The sequence below is a fragment of the Cherax quadricarinatus genome, chromosome 30, assembly GCF_038502225.1.
Source record: "Cherax quadricarinatus isolate ZL_2023a chromosome 30, ASM3850222v1, whole genome shotgun sequence".
Taxonomy (NCBI): Eukaryota; Metazoa; Arthropoda; class Malacostraca; order Decapoda; family Parastacidae; genus Cherax; species Cherax quadricarinatus.
The window spans coordinates 35,990,048-35,996,075 of NC_091321.1; positions in this window are offsets into that span (position 1 = coordinate 35,990,048).

Sequence of the window (6,028 nt, forward strand, 5' to 3'; positions counted from 1 at the left end):
TACTTTATTAATGTCTCCCTTGTTTATGCCTTAAGGCTTTAAGTCTATCTTCATACGGGAGGTTCCTTACACAGTAAATCATTTTAGTCATTCTTCTCTGTATGTTCTCTAATGAGTCTATGTCCATCCTGTAGTAAGGGGACCAAAACTGAGCAGCATAATCTAAATGAGGCCTCACTAGTGATGTATAGAGCTGTAAAATAACTTTTGGACTTCTGTTACTTATACTTCTTGAGATAAATCCAAGTAATCTGTTGGCCTTGTTGCGCACACTAAGGCACTGCTGTCTTGGCTTTAGATTTCTGCTTACCATGACTCCCAAGTCTTTTTCACATTCTGTATGATCAAGCTCTACTTCACCTAGATTATAGCTTCGAGGGTTATTTTCATTACCAAGGGCAAGTACCTTACACTTATCCACATTAAACTTCATCTGCCATTTTTCAGACCAAGACATTAATTTGTTCAAATCGTCCTGGAGTTCATTGACATCCTCCTCAGAGTGAATTATACGGCCTATCTTTGTATCATCAGCAAACTTACTCATGTCACTAGTAATCCCCTCATCAAGGTCATTAATGTAAATTATGAACAGGAGAGGGCCTAAAGGGGGCTGTAGGGCAAATTTCCGCGCGCGCTCACCGAAAAATCGAAAAAATATGGAAATTGAGTTATATATACTGAAAAATAGCTCAACTCTTTGGCAACACAATGGTACCAGAATGAATGTTCTACGACGTTTCTACAAGAAATTATAGTCATTTATATCAGGTATGGTGACGGCGATGTTGGTACCGAGTCTGCTCACGGCCTATATATTTTTTGGAGTTATTTTCTTGTTTTTTATCGCCTTTTCTTGCATTATTCTTTCTAATATAATAACTGACTATTTGGCATCATAAAACAGTAGGCGGGAGTTATCCCGAGACTTAGTGACTGCTGGGAACCAGATGGGAACGCTCAGCAGTGTTCCCGCGCCCGAGGTGCCAGCCAGGAATCACCCATTATTACGCTTATATCAGCTTATATATCAACTTTACGGCTTATTTGTCTATCAGAATTGATCTAATATGATATAATAAACACTCTAAATAACATACAAACATGTTATATACTCTAGGCTGAATAAAATAGGCCATAATATGACGAAAGATTATCAGGAATATTTCGGTAAATATTGAGTTACTGCTCTCTATGTCGTCTCCATGTCGTATTCTTTAGTCTCTGAGTAAGAGAAAACGGTGTTTAGAGGCTAACTGCACTAGAACATCTGTTAACTAAGAAATACACCCAAACAAACGCGATTTTCGCGAATTTTTTTTTTTTTTTTTGAGACGGGGGCCGGCCGGCGTTCCCGGCCGATATCTCGGATGTAACTTATTCAACAATTGTTCAACTTTCTTCCTTTATTACTGAATTAAATGGAATATAATACTCACAAAAGCTGTAGAATAATGATTTCTCTTTTTTTCTTTGAGCAAATTTTGGAAATATTCCAAATACTTTGGGAGTTATGTGGGAGTAAAGGGCAGATGTTTTTGCAATATTCCAAGAACTAACAAACTTTATTTTTTTTTGTGAAGTAAAGAAACGTTCATTTAAAGAAAAGTAATCACAGAAAATAAGAAAAAGCATTGTTCCCTCGGCACCAAGTGTCCAAACATCCTTACGTAGTCCCATATAGGATAAAAGTTTAACACTATGGCATTTTCAGTAAATCAGTAATTTCTCAGTTGTTGTTTGAGGTATATTTTTAATAAATATTTTTAAGAAAGAGTGAAACGACTTTGTCTTGTGTACCAAAACTGGAGAAAATCGGACAGTAAACAACGGAGTTAGAGATTTTGCCCTACAGCACCCTAAAACTGATCCTTGTGGAACGCCACTAGTGACTAATCCCCACTCAGATTTCACTCCATTAATGTTAACTCTCTGCTTTCTATTGGTAAGCCATGCCTCAATCCATGCTAGAACTTTACCTCCTATACCATGAGCTGCCACTTTTCTTAAGAGTCTCTTGTGAGGTACTCTGTCGAAGGCTTTACTAAAATCCAAATAAACAATATCATATTCCTTATCACTGTCAACTGCCTCAAATGTTCTATTGAAGAACGTCAGTAAGTTTGTCATGCAGGAACGACCTCTCGTGAATCCATGCTGAGATTCATTTATCAAGTTATGCTCTTCAAGGTGACTTCTGATAATGTCAGCTATAATTGATTCTAATAACTTGCCCACTATAGATGTCAGGCTTATTGGATAGTAATTTGAAGGAGTGGACTTATCCCCTGATTTGAATATAGGAACCACATTAGCCATCTTCCACAACTCTGGCACAACACTGGTAAGGATGGAAGCATTGAATACACTCGTTAGTGGCTGACTAAGCTCCATCTTGCATTCCTTAAGTACCCTTGAAAACAACTCATCGGGTCCCGGAGACTTATTTTGTTTCAGTTTGTCTATGTGTTTAATAACCATGTCTCTCGTGACAGTAATATTAGTTAACTTATATTCATCAGGAACTAAATAATTGTTAATTACTGGAATCTCATTTACATCTTCCTGTGTAAAAACTGACAAAAAAATAGTCATTAAATAAGGAACACATTTCCAGTTCATTATCCGTCAGCTGTCCATTCCCAGTTTTCAGAGGTCCTACTTTTTCCTTCACCTTCGTCCTATACACTTGAAAGAACCCCTTTGGATTAGTCTTTGATTCATTAGCAACTCTAATTTCATAGTCACGTTTAGCCTTTCTAATCGCCTTTTTTACTTCTCTTTTAAACTGTACATATTGGTCAGCAAGGTTAACCTCTCCTCTTCTGATGCGCCTATAAATTCCCCTTTTCTCCTCTAATAGATGCTTTAGCCTCCTGTTAACCCATTTGGGATCGTTATTATTAGACCTAATTTCTCTCTGGGGAATGTATATACTCTGGGCACTGTGTACATTATTAAGAAAACAATCATAAAAGCAGATCCCTTCATATTCATAAGTATGATTATCGTCAATAAAATCATTAGCTAGATAACCCCAATCAAGATTAGACAGATGTTCCCTAAGTCCATTATAATCGGCAGAACGAAAATCAGGGATTTTTACTGTATTATCATTATTCTTGCATTCCCAATTAATGCTAAAAGTGGTGGATTTGTGATCACTTGCGCCAAGCTCTTCAGTGACCTCCAGATTATTCACGAGTGTTTCCTTATTTGACAAGACTAGGTCTAGCAAAATATTACCCCTGGTAGGCTCAGTTACGCTCTGTTTCAGAAAACAGTCCTGAACTGTTTTCATAAAGTCACTGGACTCTAGATTACCTGTCAAAGAATTCCAGTCAATTTGACTAAAGTTAGAGTCCCCTACTATGACTATGTTACCGTGTCCAGAAGCCCTAACAATTTCGTCCCAAAGAAGTCTCCCTCTATCGTGATCCAAGCCTGGAGGTCGGTATATTACACCTAGAATTAGTTTTTCTTGACCATCCACGAACTCTACCCAAACAGACTCTGTTACTGCTCCATCTATTTTTATACCTGTTTTTATGCAACAATTAATATTTTCTCGAACATACAATGCAACTCCTCCCCCCTTCCCATTACATCTATCCACATTGAACAACTTAAATCCCTGAATATTACAGTCAGCAGTCATATCCCGACTCTTTAAATCATACCACGTTTCAGTTAATGCAATGATATCAAAGTTCCCAGCACATGCTACCAAACGTAGTTCATTAATTTTATTTCTTGCACTTCGACTGTTACCATAAAATACCATCATATGTTTTCTCTTCTGCACATTTTTCCTATCCACTGACGCCTATATAAACCGCCAGTCTTCTTGTCTTTGCTCTAGATTCTCCTCCACCACGATGCTGTGAACACTAACTCCAAGGCCGAGGGACTGATTACCTCATCTTTTGTATATAGTTCTACTGTCTTCCTATTATGTCCTGGAATCTGTATTGATAAAGCCACTGGATGGCGAAACGTCTACTACAATAAAGATATCCAGATGTTGCACATGTGTCTTAACTTTCATATTGTCGGTATTTTATACCTTTCTTGCACAACTTGTCAGACACTGCAACATCATGGAATCTTGGTTCAGAGGACATCTACAAGACCTTCACGGCTGCTGCAACTAACCCATCTCTTTGGGAAGGACCTACTTCCACTGGGGAATCCCACCTACCAGTGACTTTGCCCTCGTCTGCTGCCCGTCCCTATCCACTGACGCCTATATAAACCGCCAGTCTTCTTGTCTTTGCTCCAGATTCTCCTCCACCACGATGCTGTGAACACTAACTCCAAGGCCGAGGGACTGATTACCTCATCTTTTGTATATAGTTCTACTGTCTTCCTATTATGTCCTAGAATCTGTATTGATAAAGCCACTGGATGGCGAAACGTCTACTACAATAAAGATATCCAGATGTTGCACATGTGTCTTAACTTTCATATTGTCGGTATTTTATACCTTTCTTGCACAACTTGTCAGACACTGCAACATCATGGAATCTTGGTTCAGAGGACATCTACAAGACCTTCACGGCTGCTGCAACTAACCCATCTCTTTGGGAAGGACCTACTTCCACTGGGGAATCCCGCCTACCAGTGACTTTGCCCTCGTCTGCTGCCCGTTCCTATCCACTGACGCCTATATAAACCGCCAGTCTTCTTGTCTTTGCTCTAGATTCTCCTCCACCACGATGCTGTGAACACTAACTCCAAGGCCGAGGGACTGATTACCTCATCTTTTGTATATAGTTCTACTGTCTTCCTATTATGTCCTGGAATCTGTATTGATAAAGCCACTGGATGGCGAAACGTCTACTACAATAAAGATATCCAGATGTTGCACATGTGTCTTAACTTTCATATTGTCGGTATTTTATACCTTTCTTGCACAACTTGTCAGACACTGCAACATCATGGAATCTTGGTTCAGAGGACATCTACAAGACCTTCACGGCTGCTGCAAGTAACCCATCTCTTTGGGAAGGACCTACTTCCACTGGGGAATCCCGCCTACCAGTGACTTTGCCCTCGTCTGCTGCCCGTCCCTATCCACTGACGCCTATATAAACCGCCAGTCTTCTTGTCTTTGCTCCAGATTCTCCTCCACCACGATGCTGTGAACACTAACTCCAAGGCCGAGGGACTGATTACCTCATCTTTTGTATATAGTTCTACTGTCTTCCTATTATGTCCTAGAATCTGTATTGATAAAGCCACTGGATGGCGAAACGTCTACTACAATAAAGATATCCAGATGTTGCACATGTGTCTTAACTTTCAGTCCATACGTAGGAGAAACTTGAAGAACAGGAGGAGAATGAGGTAATCAGTCCCTCAACCTTGAGTCGATGTGTTCAGTCCATCAATCTTGAATAGAATACAGGATATGAGCGGAGAAGGAGCTTATAAACCGTATGTCAGGAGAGGTGCAGCAGTCATAGGTGGTGTCACATTTGTTCAATGTGGAAGTAGGTCGTGCCCAAGAATTAGGCAAGCGATGAATTCCAAACTGAGAGATAAACAACTCATAATTACTGCAAAAAATGTAGTAATATTACAAAAAAACGCAATTTCTCAAAGCTCATTAGAAATTTCGTTTTTTGTAAGATTACTACATTTTTTGCAGTAATTATGAGTTGTTTATCTCTCAGTTTGGAATTCATCGAGCACGGTATATAATGCGAAACATCACAGACAAAGTCCTGACCACAAAGAAGTACAGCATCCTCTTGTGTACGTGCATTTGTGTCCATCCTGACTATGGCCATCAAGGTGTTTCTACGAAGATTCTAGAGGTTCATGATGCTCCATCTATTGTGGTATTACCTGGTATTACCTGGTAGATATTAGTATAAACAAGAAAATTGAAATTCTTCCATTTTGCCCGATATTTGAGTCATTGCTTCCCATGACATTGTGTGCTCAGCTGGTATTCATGGACCTCTTTCAGTTATGTCTGGATGCTGGCACCAGGCAACTGAATGGCCTGTGCAACAAGCGG